This window comes from Phoxinus phoxinus (assembly GCF_949152265.1).
Source record: "Phoxinus phoxinus genome assembly, chromosome: 4".
NCBI lineage: Eukaryota > Metazoa > Chordata > Actinopteri > Cypriniformes > Leuciscidae > Phoxinus > Phoxinus phoxinus.
Window position 1 is genome coordinate 26743250 of NC_136879.1, and position 20393 is coordinate 26763642.

At 39.7% G+C, this 20393-nt stretch overlaps 1 protein-coding gene across 2 annotated transcripts in view; it reads right to left on the minus strand.

The window, feature by feature from the left end:
* The window catches only part of bcas3 (BCAS3 microtubule associated cell migration factor), a 224822-nt gene that overhangs the window by 69126 nt on the left and 135303 nt on the right, over positions 1-20393 (minus strand). The gene's annotated exons all lie outside the window — the stretch shown is intronic.

Consider the following 20393-nt stretch of genomic DNA (forward strand, 5'->3'; position numbering starts at 1 on the left):
CACATTAACTTTTAAAGTCGGCATGAAATCAAAATTGACCCTATTTACTTTATTAGCGGATATTACTAGTCTTGTGGTGAACAATTAATCCGTGCAAGTTAATACACAGAAAAAAATAGTTTGCCGTGGTTATCTTTAATCAAAGTCTGAAAAGTTACTTCCGTTCTGGAATGGTTCTTTTTCTGATGACGTAGGTTTGACGGCTTGGGTTGCTTAAACGCTTAACCACTCCCCTACTCTGCTATGGGGGAGAGATGGAGAGGAGGAGCGCTAAAGTAAAACCCTGCCCTCTGTTCAATATTCCGTTTCACTCGGAAATGCGTCACAACACTTGAGAAAAGTCATTTGCGACTTCCGGTTCACGCGGACTTTAAATTCTTCAATAAATGGCCTCATTCACTTCTATTGTAAATGCTACACCGTTAAAATAATTTGTTGTGGTAATAAACATTATGCCACAAAGGCTGTTGATTGACCTTAACTTGTATTGAACCCGGAATATTGCGTTAAAGACTGAAAAGAGCAGTGTGGCTGTGTACATGTATGCAGCATGGGGTCACAGGGGGGGGTGTGCTGAAAAGTGTGGTGAACAGGAAGCTGAATGAGCTAGATGACATCATAGGAAATCGCAGCTACATCAATTAAACAACTCTTTCTTATGCGATGACTGATGAGTCTATTTCCCCCACGTCCTTGTTCTTTCTTGTACAGAATGGACCAGCGGAGAGGAGCGCAGCAGTTGTGCGGCGCAGGCCGTGAGCTGAGCGGTGTGGCTGCTAAGAGGTGTCAGCGTGGAGCCAGACTCTGAGCCTACATTCAGGGCTTATCTATTGTGTGGCAACAAGCAGACTCATTCAGGGGGACTGTGTGTCGCCAAACTCTGCTAATGAGCGTAGCCAGCGGGGCCACAATGCAACACAGGGCCCCCATTCAAGAGCACAATGCAGGGGCCAGGTTTCCACAGTGGGCAGTTGGAGTGGGGGGCTGGCAGGGGCAGCCAGGGCACTCAGCCCCTATCAAAAGGGCAAAGCCCAATCTCTGTCAGTACACACTTTAATGACCAGCCAATCAAACAAGGATGGTGGGAGGGAGGGAACATGTGGACAGAAAGGATAAAATGAACAGAAGCCATAAAAACATATCACATTTTTCCAGTTCTGCTCATTTGGTGAACTTCATATCACCCACACCCAATATATATATATATATATATATATATATATATATATATATATATATATATATATATATATATATTTAACTGAATAATTTGTACAAATTATTCATATTATGAATGCAGTATAATTTTGATTTGATTTTATAATTTATAATTTTAATAAAAAATAATTTTAAATGAGTTAAAAAAAACCAAGAGCTTAATAAAACATTGTGTATAAATCTTAATGGAACAAGGGAATGGACCATTTCAGTTTATGCGATTCGTATTCATAAATTATTATTTATTTATTTTTAAATAGGTTTAAATGTATGAATATGAAATCACACTAAATTATGTTTTATTAAGCTCAAATTTTTTTTTACTTGTTTAAAATTCTTAATTCATAATATGAATAATATAAGTATTATTCTGTTCAATTTGATGGAATTTTACAATACATTTGAAATTCGTAAAGCTTAAAATTTTTTACATACACTGCCAATCAAAACGAGTTATTTTAATAGTCCAATTAATACTTTTATTCAGCAAGAATGCATTAAAATGGTCAAGAGTGACAATATACAAACTTTTAAAATGTTAAATATATACATATATTTATATATATATAATGCAGTACCTTTCTATTCATAAAAACATTTTAGATACATTTTTTTTTATCATGGTTTATTTATTTTGATTCATCAAAATGTCAGACAAGAGGGGAGGAGGTGATTCAGTGACTCTTCTCTAGTCTTCCTCCTAGAGAAGTTGACAGAAGGGGGATTGAAAAAAAAAAAAAAAAAGTGGGAAAAAAGACCTTTGGATGTTCCCAGCAGCTCTGATGCAAAAGTCACATGAGCATGGCGACTGAAAAAGCAGGCCATGTCAGCTCCCATAAGCCAAAGAGCCGTTTTTTTCTTCTTTTCACAGCAGCTATTTTCAATGCTCCCAGGAGCAGAAGTGGCCGGCCATTAAAACCCTGTTAAAACACTTCTGCTGTTGTCAGCGGCCGCGAGGCGGAGTACCCAGTCCAAGCGCTGAGATGCTATCTCCCCGCAGCAGTTCACTGCCGCTGTCAATACTGTGAGCAGGAAGGTGCAAGATGAGTAACAACCTAATTTGGGCATCAAAGTTTTATAGTGCTTTCTCCAGGCAAGAGTGGGGAGGGGTGGCTTGTGCCTCAGCACCATCACATGACCTTCAGTCCTGAACCTTTTAAAACCTTTTAAAATGGCCAGCTTACACTCAGAAGTATTAAAAGGTAGAAGGTAAAAGGGGAGAAAAAACATGTCGGTCTCACTTTTACAGTTCCAACCTCGGGCTGAATTACATTTGCAGCATTTACGTGGATAATAGTAACTCTCTCAGTATGCTGGGTCTAACCCTCAAGAAGCTTTCTGCTCGAGAGGAACTTTATTTATTCACTACATCTGCCGCATCGCTAGAGAAGCCATAAATGCAACTCCAGAAAACATTTGCGCAAAGTTCACTTTGCTTCTTTGACCTCTTTTTAACACTTTTTGCGACAAGGGATGAAACACCTCAGGAGGGAAGAGCCCAAGGAGATGTCAGAGAGCTTTTTGCTGAGATCTCCGAGGGAGGAGGCTGAACTCCCTCTCAGACTCTGAATCTCTGTGGATGTGCAGGTTTAAGTGAGGTGGTTTTTATTATGTTAAATGCATGGGCCTTCATCATGTCTCTTACGATGCTCTGGAAGTGCTGGACGCTTAACCTGCAGGAATCAATATGTGGTCTAGGCTTTCGGGTAGCACTCAGAATGAAAAAGAGCTGGGGCAATGCATGCACAAAACAAACCTCTACAACTGACTAGACTGCTGACCACTCAAGCTGAGCAGTCAACGCCCATAAAGGATTGGACTACTTAAAGGATTACTTCACTTCAGAATTAAAATTTCCACGTCATCCAAGATGTACCTGTCTTTCTTTCTTCAGTCAAAAAGAATTTAAGGAAAACTTAAGGAAATTCTTAGAAAATTAAGGTTATTTTTCTCCATATAGTGGATTTCAATGGGGTCCAACGGTTTGAAGATCCAAATCCAAACAAGGTCCCAGCCGTGGAATAAGGGTCTTATCATTTTCCAAAAAATATGTAATATACTTTTTAGCTATAAGTTATCGTCTTGCACTAGTTCTGCGATGCGCCACACATTACGTAATCACGTGAAAATTTTTTTTTTTTTTGAAAAAGTTACAGTGCTAATAAGCACACGACAAAAACTTAAACTAAAATCAAAATGGACTGAAACTATGAAAATAAAAGCTAATTCAAAATATTAATAAATATTATTTTAGTATAAAATAATACTAAAATAACACTGAAAAAATATATAAACATTATGTGTATGTGAAGTTTTAGTTCAAAATACCCCACAGTTTTATATAGCATGTTAAAGTTGTCACTTTTTGAGGGTGAGCAAAAACACTTTTTTTGTCTGTCCCATTAAATGCAAATGAGCTGTTGCTACCGGCACAGAGGGCGGAGCTTCAAGAGCTAGTGTCCTTAGCAGCTTACCTCACAAAGACATGCACTGGAAATTTCAAAAGCATTTAGCCTTTTATGTTCAAACCAGAGTCAGAAAGATGGAGAGACTCAAGAAGAAGTGACAACATGTAGACAACATTTCTGAATGGTTAGTTGATGAATTTATATAGCTTATGTGTAGTTATCTTCTAGTCATTGATTAGCATATTCTATCTTGATAATCTATAAATTGTGTTCCGGGGGCGGGGTTTATGTACATTTTAGGGTTAGTGATGTCATGGGAGGAATGTAGTGTAGTCCCTACCAGCCGCTTGTTGTAGTTCTTAAAAAGCTATTTCTTTAAAATAATATATCTCCATTTGCTTTGAACTTTGAGCGTCGTAACTTTGCAGATGTTGTTTATGCTCAAGCAGCAACATTACACACTAACTAAAGTTAGAAAAGTGAAATCATAATCAACCCCTTTAAATATCATGAGCAAGTGTACTTTCTTCCACAGCTTTTTATGTATTATCACATTTTCTCACACTTGAGGCTTGGACAGTCACATAAGACCAGAAGAGCACAATATGACGCCACATAAAGACCACAAACACCACTGTGTTTAAACACCACTGCAGATATGACATGAGCTTTAGTCAGCATCGTAACCAATGTTTTGTAGTCTGAGTCCCTCAATGACGTTATGAACTCGAGCCAAAGCCCATAAAAGCTTTGACACAAAGACGTGCATTGAGCAGGGTGCCGGGTGACTGAGTGTCTTTCCGCAGCTCTGAGGACAGATGGGGACACTTTGACATAATTCAGACGAGCCAGTGATGCAAAATAAGAGAGTGGCGAAACCATATGAACTTTGAAGATACGTTATTCACGGCCCATGGTTGACTTTTCTGGAAGACATCACGCAAAACAAACAAACAAGTCAAGAAAACGACTCCTGTAAAATGACCACTGTAACAGGCGAACGGCGACTGACATTCTAGCCTCTGGCCTGTCTGGGGGTGTAAGTGCTGTGTTGTTATGTGTAAAGAACAGTGTGGTCAATGTGTGGGGGAATTGAATTGGGGGATGATAAACGACTCTAAGGGGGAAAGGTATTTATAGATAATAACAACTTCTGAGAAACTTGTATTCCACATAAACTGTGTCACGGTCTATAATGTTGCCATAATGTGAGACTGAATTACATTTGTGGCTGGCACCTCTACTAAAGTGATTTTAGCACTTTAAAGAGCAATGTCATCAAGAATGTGTATAAACGATCATATACTATGCTAGGCTTTGTCTGCTATACACACACACAATGATTTATATGTGTAAAAGTGTCTAAATACTTTTTAGGGGCACTGTAAATTAATTTAGTGTCACATCTATACACACACAAACACAAACATAATTTGATGTAAAGTGATTTTATCACTGTAAAGAGCAATGTCAAAACTAATGTGCTGCTTAATCATTTTTGTGGAAACTGTGATTTATTTTTTCACGACTCTTTGATGAACAGAGAGTTTAAAAAAAAACAAAAAACAGCATTGATTTGAAATATAATTGTTTTTGTAACACTATAAATGTCTTTACTGTCACTTTTGATCAATGTAATGCATCCGTGCTGAATACAAGTATTAGTTTTTGTTCCGTTTTTTTTTAAATCATTTTGAAGTTACTTTATATAATGTCCACGAAATGTGTCACATTATGATGCATGATTGATGCATTGATTTTAAAACTGTGATCATCAACTCAAATTGCGAGACACGGCTTTTCAAGCGATCTCAACATGATGCCCACCATGACAGGGCAACTCAAATTAAGTGAAATAAAAGAGCCATAATTGTAAACATATTCCTCAAAAACACTATTCACTTGTGTCATCAAGAGAAAACTCTCATTTTATGATGTACAATCAGTAACATGCCTCAAAGGGAGGCTTTATGCAAAAGTGACACCAACAGTACACATTTACTTCAGATGAAGAATGTGGCCTGTAAGGTCAACCAGGAAGTACCCGTCCCACCTCAGAGGTGGATGACTGTATTTGGGTAAAGGGAGATGCGCTGTGACCTGAACAGAGTGTTCCATAAGAAGAGCCGCTCCATGTGATAAAAGGAGGTTTAAGGAGGCTTCAAGTCACTGAGCCCTTCCATGGTTTTTATAAGGCCGTTCTCAGGGGGAAGGAGGGACTGTCAGAAGAGGGGGGCTGGTGTGTACTGTATGTGTGTGTGTGTGTGTGTGTGTGTGTGCACAGCTCACCTCTGCTCTGTGTTCCCCCTGCTGAGCAGGAGTTTATTCACAGGAAATGTGCGGGGAGCATCATGCCTGGCTGCCTGATACAGAGTGACACAGAGTCTCTTTTGAGAGAAGAAGTTAGCATGTCAGGCAGGTCATTGCAAGGCATGCAGACAGTCGATAAAATATTCAATATACCACTCTAATATCATAGATCTAATAACACAGAAAAGCTGGAGTTGGGGGAAAAAAAGCTGTACGTTTTCAGAGAAGGTTCATTGGTTTGAGAGATTTGTTCAAATATGATCTAATTGACTCGTCCGCCCCATGTGTTCGCTTCATGGGAAACGGGATGGATTTTCTCCCGGGGTAACACGGGGCCAATGTCCATATAGAGTGAAAGTTCAAAAGTGCACCGTGACCTCTTGGAAAGACTGTGGCTGTATATGCCGCACAATGGAGGAGAAAGGGAAGATGTCTCCCTCAAACACTATCCATTCAGTATCGCTTCTATTTTTTCTCTTTCCTTTGGCTATTTCTCTTGTTTTTTTGTTGTTGCTTGTATCCTTCCTGCCTCCAGGCAGGGACCGTGCACACGGTTGACCTCATGCGCTTGTGTCTCACTATTGTTTCAGTATCATCGTGGCATACGGCCCACTGCTTCCCATCACTACAACACAGAGTCAAATATCCGTCGTCAATTCACCTCAACCATATGGCCAGATCCCATTAACTCGACACTCACTCCTCACAGTGAAAAATGGCTCAGAATGAAATTAGCATCACAGTTGCTAGCATTATTACACAAACATTGCACTAAATCAATGAAAAAGTGCTAATCAACCAATCATGGACTTCACTTTTACATGAAAATGTATAATATTAAATTTACACAACAGAAGGAAACCTAAATGAACACCCACACCCACACACACACTACACACTATGTATTATTAAGGTGGACCACACGTTGTGTGGCAGAGTAGGGAGGGGAGGGCCTTCGGGTAAACGGGACATATATTGTCACACCACACCTGCCTTTCATTGCGGTTTCAAACACTTATAAGGACGTGCAGTGCAAAAGAAAAAAGCAATGCTTTTATGGTTTTCAACTGGGAGCTAAGTGCTAAAAATAGCTGTATCAGTTCTTAAAAGTAGAGTTTTCATTTGCCAACAGCACACATTAGAGAAGTCAGCAGGCTACGTGGCTTTCAGATACCTATAAATAAATGTTTTTCACTGCCAGCTCAGGCCTGCTCTCCTGCATGGCTGGAGATAGACTCAAATAAATAGCCTTGATGAAAAAACACTGACCAGTAGTAATGCCATGAATTTGGTTTCAATATAAACTATTTTACACCATTTTAACAACAAAACATGTTTCAAAACCTCCCATGACTAAAAATGCATGATACATTTTTGTATGTTATCAATATGTGATATTTATTAGTGCATACTCATTTAGTCTATTTTTACATTTAGATTACCTTAGATGCTCATCCAAATATAATTTTTAAAAACGAATAGTTACACCATTGTTCAAAGTTTGGATTATTTGATGAACAAAGAACAGAATATATCAAATATTTTTTAAATAGAAATTATACATATCTTTACTGTTACGTTTGATCATTTTAATGCATCCTTGCTGAATAACAGTATTAAATGCTAAATGTTAAACTGTAAAACGGTTAAAAATGTACCCCAAACTTTTGAACGGTAGTGTAAATAGCATGGCTAAATTGAACCATTAGCAAATCTCAAAATGAATATGCATTTTTCATACTGAGAACTATAATGCTGTAATGCCTAAATTCAGAAGAACATGGATGGGCAGAAAGGCTATGGTTAATATAATAAAGGAGGGGTGAGTAGAATGTGAGTCCACAAAGTCACAGACTCGAAGAATGCTGTCGGTCTGGAGATCTACAGAGTTGACATTCAAGACAATGGGGCATATTTTACTAGATGCAAAAAGCCGACAGAGCACATGTGCCGGCGTGACAAAGGGGCGCCTCTCTTTGCCCGCTGCGGTGCCGTGAGAAAGGCAAGCTTGTTGCGTACATCAGCACAGGAGCCCGTTTCATTGACAGCCATTCATTACCATCTTAAACGCGGCGGCTCGTGAATGAAGCCAGGGCCGTGGCATAGCTCGGACTCCCACTCACAGCACTAGCTCACACTGCCCCGCCATCTCGGCCGCTACGGAGGATGATAACTTGGAAAAGTGGCAACATTTGTTTCCACTTAGGTTATATAATCTCTAGAGGTCTAATTTGAACAAATCTCCCAGTACAGCCACAAACGCTACTCCTCGTGTGAGATCTGTAATACAGACTCTGAAGCTAATGTTGCGCAAAAGTAAACAAAGTGCTGCATCCAGAAAGCAGCGTGGCAGTGCTGGCATGGTCAAGGCCCTAACACTTCCTTCTCATTACTGCCAAAAAAAGATACTTGGGTAAACATTGATCCCCAAACCCTGTCATTTATCTCCAAAGCTGCTCCCCTGACACAACCTATAAACAGCCTTTACTCCAGAAAGTGTGCATGAGACCGAAAAAAGTTAGAAAGGAAAGCACTAAGAAGTGTCGTAAAGTGCCTCAAGCTCTCGTACAAATTCCGCTGCTGTGATACCCTGAACGCTCCTCTTTCCCGTAGTGCATCGGGAGGTTAGGGAGCCCTGGGCGAGGCGGTGCCTCGAAGAGCGGGCTGGTGAAATCTTAATGACTTGTCCTGTTCAATCTCCATATCTTTGGCCAAGAAGATGAGACCTCCTCTCTTGATGCATCGTGCACACAGCTCTGGTGAACTCATCAGCAGCCTTCTCGGCCCACGCCATTAAGATTTCATGTAAAATAAGGATACGCACTAGGACACCGCTTGTGTTGGTGTTGTCTAGAAGCAGAAACCGTTTCCTCCTGTCAGGCTCCTTTTACCTGAGAGAACTACAATCCTGTGGAGTAACATATAGGCGTTTTGTCTGATTTGAGAGCCAAGCATATATAACAATAAACATGTATCCATCTATTGCAGGTGTTATTGATGCGGTTGAGTACCTACAGTACAGTTCAAAATGCTGGGGGCATTACGATAAAAAAAAAAAGTATCAAGTAAAAAAATACAGTAAAATCATTATCTATATCTATTGACCACTAGTAGGTTCACTTCAATGGAGGTCTTATTTGCTGCCAGTGGAGGGCTGGATACTCAGTGTTTAAGTCTGATTGCAAAAGCTGGATGAGCAAGATGCCATAGAGGTAAGTCATGCATACAAAGAGGTCAATCAAAAAAAGAAAAGAAAAAGAAGGAAGGAAGAATCTGGTTGGGGAGATGTGGGGAGTAGGGTGGGGAGTTTAATGTCTGGCAGATGACAGATCCCTAAATTCCTTCCTTGCGCCTACAGGACTGAAACGACTCGGGGTGAACAGTGTGGCTTTATGTCAATGCTTCAACTCAAGGGCCCGGCGCTGATTAGAATGCTGGCAGAATATAAAAACTTTCCCATTGAAAGGATGGGCCCGGGGTCCTCATCTCAAATCATATTTTGCAATGCCGCACAGGAACAAAGCCGGCCCAGTTCACAAAGTACTCCTTTTTGTCACATCGCACAAAGGCCCCTCAAACGCACCCCCTCAAAGACATGAAAAAACCATGAGACTGAAAACAGAAAACAAACATTTAATGCCAGCCCTTACATAGTATTAGTCCCTCTTTTAAAGCCATAATGAAATTCGAAGGAGGCGGCAACCCCCCGTAATAAGACACACAGGGTGTTTTCAGACAACGCCTCCTTTGCCCACACTGTGACCTGACATTTATGTCCCATGTGACCTCGCTTGTTTTTTGTTGTTCTCTGATGGATGGTCTTCTAACAAGCTAATCACCTCAATAATTGTGGTAATGACACTTTATTAAAATAATGATGGAGAGAAATTGGGGCAGGCACAGCTTCAGCAGAAGATGAAGACGGCTGTGCACTTCTGTGCCTGGGTCGGGTAAAGGTCAGATTAACCGCTTAGTCGGAATGCTCATGCCTTGTGTGTGTGTGTGTGTGTGTATATATAAACATATACATACACACTTTGTACGCATTGTATTCTACAATTCTCCTTTTGAAAAAGGAAAAATATACTTGTTATACAAGTATACAATATATAGTATACAATGGGTACAAAGTGTACTAGTTGAAAGGTGATGCTTCTTGAGTTGGGTTATGGTGAAATAACAAATAAAGCCAGGCTCAGACGCTCATCTCCGTACGTCGCCTCACGCTCACCCTGTTCCCACCGATGTTTTATCCTTTACACCTCCATAGGAAGTTCAGCACAGCCCTGAAGCACAACAATAACTCCACCCCTCCCTGCCCCTTTAGCCTCATTCACAATCACCAACATTCCCCAATACAACACTGACTCTGTCCAGTTGCTCGCCCGCCATAGACGTCAGGCTGAGGAGTGACTGAGGACCCCGAGTGTCTGGCTCCAGAGGTCAAAGACGGAACACAGAGGGAAGGAGTGAACCAGCAGACGGACTGGTACATCCCTCTCGCCACTAGGCATGAGAGACGAAACGTTCAAGGGCCTTCTGACTGTAACAGTGACTGCTCTGACTCTCAACACTCCAAATATTTACACTCGACGGAGCCTCGGTCTGAGAGGCCTGTTATACATATCGTTTTACAGGGTGCTAGGGTTTCGTAATATACAATGTACACTAGAATTTCAACATTATTCTTTTGCTGCCTTGCATGTACTTGTATTGCCATTTAAAAAAACATCTATACAATTCATCACATTTTTTTTAATAACAAATCATATAAAATAATAAAAACTAAACTAAACTAAAATAGAATTATCAATAAAATTATAAATCAATCAATCAATCAATCAATCAATCAATCAATCAATCAATCAATCAATCAATCAATCAATCAATCAATCAATCAATCAATCAATCAATTTGTTATAAAACATAAAAAATATAAATACATATATACATTCACACGTATAAAGTTCATAATTGAACTTTAATCAAGAATAAAAAACGAATAAATCAATAGATAATATAAAAAAATAAAAAAATAAAGTATTATAAACCGATAAAACCACTAAAGACATTATTAAATAAAAATAACTAATGTAGTTTTCCAAGACTGTTTTCCAAAGCATGCTACCAGTGCTTGATCATATCCTTTCATTATAGACGTTAAAGTTCAAATCAGACAAGTTTTAAATCTTTGCATACGTGCTTTTAGAATGATCTCCATCAAATGTAATAACGCAATAACAATTAAGTCAATCAACTGAAACTGAAACAGAACAGACCACACATTATTATGAAATTATTTGTCATCTGTTAAACTCTTCTCACGTTAAAAGCCCTTTGGTGGGCCAAGAAAAAGAGACTCTCGCCTTGCGTGCCTGAAGCAAAACAACCAATTTAGTGTTTCTGCCACTTTGCCAGGCTTGCTCATCAAACTTTAACTTCCTCACTTTAATCAAATTTAGCTCTGCCCACATTACACATTTTCACATACTTGGTGATATAAGAGACAGCCACTTATGCCCTCAGTGGGCCCTAAGTGTGTGTGTGTGTGTGTGTGTGTGTGTGTGTGTGTGTGTGTGTGTGTGTGTGTGTGTGTGTGTGTGTGTGTGTGTGTGTGTGAGAGAGAGAGAGAGAGAGAGAGAGAGAGAGAGAGAGAGAGAGAGAGAGAGAGAGAGAGAGAGAGAGAGAGAGAGAGACAGACAGAGATCGCCTCAATGTGCGTGACATTTAACACAAGTAGCTGAAGTAAACATGTGTCTCCCTTTGGTCAGACAGGGTGGACAGTTGGAGGAGACAGCGAGGCATTTTGTTAAGTGGATGTTAGGGTATTAGAGGAGGTTGCACTATGTAAGAACACAACCTTGGAAGAGAGCTGGCCATGCGGATTTAATAATTGTCCTCTCCTCCTTCGAAGCCACGCAGAAATCCTGATGTTCCGCTGAAGATCCAGCTCTCATTTTAACACTAAACCTACTTCAAAATCCATCATGGAAATGGAGAAACAACATAGTAATCATGGGCTGCTGGTAGACAGTTTTAGCCGGACTGAAAAGTGTGGGGGGGGGGTGGCGTCCCGGCATTAGGCTGCGGGAACAAACGGGCTATAATTTGCGAGCCTCTGGTGTGTTTTGGTGATTGCATACAGGCCTTCATTAGAGAAGTGTTGGCAGTGATGATAAAGCGAAACTTGTTTAGGAGTGATGATCAGAGAGTAGGACAGCGAGAGCGGAGAAGGGAAAAGCCACATGCAGGATATTAACAGTTCTCTCGATGAATAATTAGAGAAGAGAAGAGACAGAATGATGCTGATTTAAACCGCAAACACACAGCTGCTGCGCTTCCATACGCACGTGCACGCCGGCGACCAGTAAACATAACTGCCAGAATCCACTTCTTATAAAAACACCCAAAATACTACAAATAATAAATAAGATTAAAACTACTCAAATATCAAATGTGTACAAAAATACATAAAAAATAAACACAAATACTACATAAATACAAATATAATAAAATAATAATAAAATGCAAAAAATAAACTAAATGAATAAATATAAAAATAAATACAAAAATACTATAAATAATACATAAAACACTATATATACACAATATATAGTACTTTATAATAAAACATAAAAAAATAAATTCAATGTAAAATCAATGTGTGTGTCAATTTTAATATAATTTAAATTTAAATTTAATTTATGCTGGGTTATAATACAGTGCTATGCATAAGTTTAGACACCCATGCTAAAGTTGACTAAAAAGAGGAATAAAAAATCATCTTTTGGTAATTGAACTTTATGCATTAATTAAAAAAAAATAGGAAAAATCCAACCTTTAAGGACACCAATTTTCTTTGTGAATGAATAATGTATCGTAAATAAATAAATGTTCTTCATTAAAATACAGGGTGCATAAGTTTGGACACCCCTATGTTAAATTCCCATAGAGGCAGGCATATTTTTATTTTTAAAGGCCAGTTACTATATGGATCCAGGATACTCTGCATCCTGATAAAGTTCCCTTGGCCTCTGGAATTAAAATATCCCCACATCATCACATACTGTACCCTTCACCATACCTGGAGATTGGCATGGTTTTATTTCAGTTAGCCTAACAGCTGGTTTGATTTGCATTGAGAGATGATCTTATGGAAAGTACTCCATGCCAATCTCCAGGTATGGTGAAGGGTGTGTGATGATGTGGGGATATTTTAATTCCAGAGGCCAAGGGAACTTTATCAGGATGCACAGTATCCTGGATCCATATAGTAACTGGCCTTTAAAAATAAAAATATGCCTGCCTCTATGGGAATTTAACATAGGGTTGTCCAAACTTATGCACCCTGTATTTTAAGGAAGAACATTTATTTATTTACGATACATTATTCATTCACAAAGAAAATTGGTGTCCTTAAAGGTTGGATTTTTCCTATTTTTTTAAATCAAGGCATTAAGTTCAATTTCCAAAAGATGATTTTTTATTCCTCTTTTTAGTCAACTTTAGCATGGGTGTCTAAACTTATGCATAGCACTGTAAATGACACACACACACACACACACACACACACACACACACACACACACACACACACACACACACACACACACACACACACACACACACACACACACACACACACACACACACACACACACACACACACACACACACACACACACACACACACACACACACACACACACACACACACACACACACACACACACGCGCACACACGCACACACGCACACACGCACACACAAATTATTATGCAAGTGACATATCAGTAGGATTTAAGAACCAAATTCAGATTTTAGTTTTTCAAAGTGTTTGTTAGTTTTATGTCTCATATCTTTTTGCATAACTGGTATCAATCTTAGACAGGTTTGTTAAGTAGTTTACCAGGTATTCTTAGGTAAATGGAAACCCTACTTAGAGGTTTTTTCACATTATTAAGCAAGTCGCAGTTTGGGATAAAAAAATATCTTTCTGAAGATGAAAAGCATGAAATGGTGCAATGTCTTGCAAAAGGCATGAAAACAACTAATATTTTGCAAAAACTGAATAGAGATTATCAGGCTGTCAAATTTAAAGCACAGACGAATTCAGAAAGTCAGATAAAAGCTTACACAAAGTTTAGCTTGATCATACAATTATATTATACGCGTCATCCTCATCGTAAGGATAAAGTCTGATGTGTAAGATAAAAGCATGTTTAGCTGTTAAAACGAGTACTTAAGCTCTCACTCCAGGAGGAGGTCTCAAGCAAAAGCTTAGATGAAGAAAGAGACGTTAGAGTGTTTTCCTGGCAAGCCTCGAGAGGCTCCCCAGCACACTTCAGAGAAAACATTTTGACTAAGAGCTCGCTGCTATCTGTATTTGTATAATTTCTCTAGCATTTGGTTTACATTCTTTCAGGCATTTCCAGCGCTTTATTTTAGGAAATGGAGATGCTCGCTTTAGATTACAGCAAAATAAATCACGCTGGCTTGTTGTTGGGCACAAATAAACGGTCCAAAGTGTTGATTTAAAAATAAAAATTTGGAAGTGGAGAGATATGCTCTTCCTGTCGAGGTTTCCGGAAAGCCAGTAAACATACTGCTGTCTGTCACAGTGGGAGTCGGGACGAGTCACGGCCGAGCCACAGGAAGGGGTAGCACAGACCTCTGTGAGTGAGTGAGTGTGTGTGTGTGTGGGTGGGTGGAGACAGTGAGACGGTGGGGTCAGTGTCCTTCTCTACACGCAGGCCTGTCCAGCTGCCAAGTGCCCAGCTGCCAGTAGGTGTCTGTTTACAGGGCGGCCTGGCCTGAGGAGGCCAATGGCTGCCCTCCGTTTCTGTCTGACACACAAACACACATAAACAAAACAGCGTATCTGTCCACTCCAATCCATGTTTAAACGAACATCCGATTTCATCTGACTCTGATCAGAGGTTTGGTTTGGTTTGAGACAGGAGGTTTTAAATGGTGAGATTTGTGAGAATGGGAGCTCGACTGAGAAAGCACAGAGCTCTTTATTCTAATTCAACATGGCTGAAATGAACATGGAAGGGAGCTGCTTTCTTTCATTAAAAGGTGAGGCCCTGTCGTTTCAAACATGCAAATGGGGAAAGATCGGTGGCCCCAGAACTCACGGTCTTGTGTTACACAGGATCGCTATGCTGCGGTCGCAGGCCTGTTTTATGTAATATAAGTTGATGGCAAAATTGCAAACCACACAGCTAAACTTGGCAATTTTTTTCCCTCTTTCGTTCATGTAATACATGTCTAAAATTGTCCTTTAAATCAGTGGTTCTCAGCTGGTGTGTCGCAACCCAAAGATGAAAAAAAATATTAATATATATATTATGACAAAAAAAACTACAAGGTAGCATATCCAATCAAATGCAATAATAATTTTTCAGCAATTTGTCAATTCATAGGCAAACGTGGTTGCGTAACAGGCCCTCATCTTCAAAACTCATGAACAAAATTATACAAGGTCAAAGAAAATACGACCCATATTAGATTAATTATGGTATGCTATAATTTATATAATACTTAATTTATGCTAAGTAAATTAAACTATTAATATAATAATACAACTATAAATCAAAAGTATCCATACACACACACACACACACACACACACACACACACATATATATATATATATATATATATATATATATATAAATAAATATATATATTTAAATGTATGTATATATATATATATATATATATATATATATATATTATACAAGGTCAAAGGAAATACGACCCATACTAGATTAATTATGGTATAAACAGATTAATTATGATTAAACTAGATTAATTATGGTATAAACATAAAATTATGGTATTTTTAGTCATAATACAAAAAGTATATATATAAAAAAATATACAAATATAAATCTAAAGTATCCATATATATATATATATACACACAATTAGGCATTTTAAAGTGCCATATCGCAATAAGCTGTACAAATAAAATACCTAATGTGTGAAAACATGACAACAAAAAACATAATACATCCTGACACTAAACCTTAAGAGATTAAATATGCAGCAAAAAAAGCACACCACTGTAGTCACGTCCACTAAGGCTAACACTGTGAGCGTTCTAATGCGTGCATGTGAAATGTGATGATAGCTTTCCTCTTTCCTGTCTGCTTCTCCTTCCAGCACCACTCCCATCCCCCCATTCAGTTCATCTTAATTATGGCACAATTAGGCGCTACAAATGGCGTCAGAGCGCATGCTGCCCGTGTCTGAGCTGTGTCAGTGTTTCCAATTTCCTGCAGTAATGGGCCTGTGATGGCCGCCCCTGCTGTCCGCCACCCTGACCTCACCAGGCCATGAGGTCACGACCCCTGAGCTTTGCTGGTGTGTTTACAGCCCAAAGGGGTCGATGGTCGTCAGCTTAAGGGGGTGCTGGATTACCTTACAGCCTCAGGAGAAACATATACAGCCAAAATGAGACAAAAAAAAATCCACAAAATAAATCTCGAAATGTTTTGTGTAATGCGTAATGGCAACCCAGACAGTCACCACTCAATTGTGAGGCTTCAGATCATTAATATGTATACGGGAGCGTATCCAGAAATGGCCAGTTGAGGTGAGGGTAATGTCTTCAGTGGGATCCGATCTGATTTCAATTGCTTTTACACATGTGCATTCAAATCAAATCCACATTTCATAATAATAACTAAGCCACTGCCTTCATTCAAAAAGTGTGCGAAAACGACCTTAAGAGCTGTTTCATTTCTAAACAAAACACACTATTACTTTTTCAGACAGGCTGTAAATGGAGTTTTTCCATATTTCTATTAAAAAAAAACTGAATATGACATTTGCTGGGGGGCTTGAAGGAGCGGTACGAACTTGGCTCAGGCCTCTGCCGTTTCATTGATTAATTCCCATCAGACCTCATAGAGCTTAATACATCAGCAGCCCGGCCTTCTAGCGGTAAACGCTCAGAGTCTTTCTCAATGAATATCACATGTACCGTTTCAAAAGGTTGCCAGGTTGTGTGGACCCCGTGTCAACTTCCCCTCGTGTCTTTCTGTAGCCACTAGATCCTGACACCGGGCTCACACAAGATACGCATTACGTGCCGTGGATCTATTCCCGAGGCTTTGGTGTGTACATTACTCTTATTAAGAGTCTTCATTTGGTTCTGGAGTTCCTTTAAGACGGCAATTGCACATTTCAAAAGAGTTGAGCCGGTGGTAACTTAATATCCACAAAAGGACCCGTTACTTCTGTGCTGCGTGGGGTGTCAGATCAACAGAAGACTGGGAGAAGGTCATCAATTCTTATTTAAGACCTGTTTCATTCATTATTTGACATGGCCTGGCTATTAACTCCAAATGGTTTAGCTAAATTTCCCAGTGGTTCTATTTTTTTTAAATGCACTATTAATAATAATAATAGAAAAAAGTGAAAACGTAACTCTCCCAGAAAAAGATTTGCAGAAAAAAGAAAGAACTAAACCACAAATACCAATATCACACAGCGAGAGAGAGGATTTTGAAAACAAACAAACTCAGAGTATGCTTAAGTATCAATAAACACAATTCTTCCGTCTCGGAAGCTTCCTGCTTTATTTGATTAAGCGGGGCGAAAAAACAGAGCAGTCATGCTCATTGCTTTTCTTCCTCTTCCCTTCCCCTGCAATCTTCTCTGTGCCTAATGGGAATCGGAAGTTTAAGTGAAGCTGCCTGGCTAGCCTCGGCCTAACCTCTCCATCTGGAAGGGAACTTGCCAGCCTTGGGGCTACTCCCAACCCTTCCCAGCTGTTGAGTTTGGGGCTTTTGTTTTTGTGGGCTTGGGAAAGCATATTTTTATAAATGATTGCCATATCCTCCACCAGCTGCTGACCCCGCGCCCGTCCCTGGTTCTCATTTCAGCCGCGACTGACCCCGAGCGTCCAAGGCAGGGGCCGCTGAAGTAAGTGCGAGCGAGGAGATTCCGCTTCAGAAAAACCGTGATGACTTCCGTTATTGACATAAAGAGTGAATTTGTGTCTCAGAACGCTTCCACAATGTACTAAACTGAGATTTGATTAGAGATCTCAGAGCGTGCATCTGCTGCCGGCCTGGTGTGTATGAGTCACTAAGCATGTGGTTTGTCTCATCACTCTCTCTCTCTCTCTCTCTCTCTCTCTCTCTCTCTCTCTCTCTTGTTGGTTTTAATCAAGGCGTCTGTAACAGGGAGGAGTCGACCTCCTCTTTCTTCACGGACTCAACTGCCAATGATGTGTAACATGGGTTTCTATGGAAGCCTGAATAATACTACCTCCCCAAACTTGCAGCAAGCGGCAACAAATTAAAAACCATCTCTGAATGGCTGGCACGTACTGTTGTGTTGACCTGGTTGTGCTCCTTTTTCCCTTTCTTTCTTTTTTAGAAGAAGAGAAAGTGGCCCAAGGGTCTAAGCGCAAAGACAAGGCGGGCGACTCGGTTTGTGAAAATTTAAACGCCTTTGTGCTACCTGAGCACCAGAAATAGCTGTCACCAACCTCTGTCATGTTTACGGCAACTGTCAAATGAAGCAGGAAGGCTCGGCGTTAATTAAAAATACATTGGCCGTTAACGCGTAGGCTGGTGCCAATAGGCTGCGTATTTTGCGCTTTCGTTGCAGTATTGATGAGGCTGCCGGCACTCCATAATTCATCATGCCCGGCCACCTCAGGTGAGGGCCGCCCACTGTAGAGCCAAGCCGTCCTGTTCACAGCGTGGCACTGCAACACACTCATACACACACACACACACACTATTCTCAGCACTTTCTCTGCTCGGCTGCTGTGTGTAGCGCACCGCTGGGTAATTGCATGGTAATACTTCATTATGGCAGCACTGTAATTTGGGCACCGGACACTTCAAAGGGAGGCAAAAACCTCTTCACAGACAGCGCAAATTACTGCGAGTCCACATAACCCCTGCTTTGTTTTGACTGGTATTGTTTTTGGCCAAGTATCGCAGTCCAAAATAAACACGCGAGCGATTAGAGCATATTTTCAATCGTATAATCGTCGCAGCTTATTACAAAGCACAGCGGCGCGGCGTGAAAGAGTTAAAAAGTGGATTTTGCCATCATGTGAAGCCAAGAAGTATAAAATTCAGTATCAAAGGCTTATCTAAACAAATGGCAGCTTCTGAACACCGCGGTCGCGGATGGAGCTGGCCGGGACATGGGGCGGTGAGACGAGGGCTGACCGGAGGTACCGAGCAGCTGGAGGACATCCATCCTCACAGCAATCCATAATCACACGCTCATTTCTGCTTCCCGCTCATGTACGAATCTGAGAACAAAAGTTTACACTCATGGTTAGGCTTCTGCACACTTCAGTCGAAGGCTGGACTGTCATTTGCTTCTGACATTAAAGAGTTTGTTTGCTGACTTACAGTACTTCTGTGGAACATAAAAGAAGATATTTTTAAGAACATCTTAACTGTTTTTGTCCACACCAAACTCAAAATTTGCACATGCAGAAACTGCAATTTGGAAGTAAGGAAATATAATTACAATGAAATGAAATTCACAGATTAAAAAAAAAAAACTAAAAAAATTGCTGTAAAATAAGCAAAGTTACCGTTTAGGGTCAGTAAGATTTAGCTATTTATACTTTTATTTAGCAAAGACATTCATGAATTCATGAAAAGTGACAGTGAAAACTTTAATATTCTTACTATTTCAAATAAATGATTTTCTTTTAAACTATATATTAATCAAAGAATCCTAAAACAAATTTATCATGGTAATCATAAATATATTAAGCAGAAGTTTTCAACATTGATAATAATAAGAAATAATTTGGTCAAAACAACTTTTGTAATACATCGAATTTCAGTGTATGGGCAAAAAACAGTGAAACAATTGAAAATATTTTCTTTTGTGTTTCACAGAAGAAAGGAAATCATACAGTTTTGGAACAACATGGGTGATGTGTTATTTTTTGGGGGGTGAACTATCCCTTTAATGCCTGGTGAAAAGAAGCCTTATTGTACTTTAGGTGTGTAATATAGCTTCTGTTCATTCATTTAAATGGTGATGCTAAATTGCATGGGACAATTGTGTCGATTATGTTCTCCACCTTCATAAAAGACCTACAGTGATATCAAGGGATACAGAAAGATATGAACACTTGGTGCAATCTAGATACGGCACAAAGTTGCGGCCGCCTGCCAATATACTGCAGATGATTACAAAGTTCAAACACAGCAAGCCTTCATTCATTAAAAATGCAGTACACACACAAACACATCCTACTTTTCAGTCCTACTATCTTGTGTATCTTACACACGGGTGCACACATGAAGCCAGTGAGGTCTGTTAAACACAGGTTTTGTCCAAAATCTATTCCAGCATCACAGGTGGTGTTCCAACAAGCTGATACGCACAAAACAACTCACACACTCTAAACACGCCAAGATAAATGGATAGTTGGGGCACAAAAGCAGAAAGA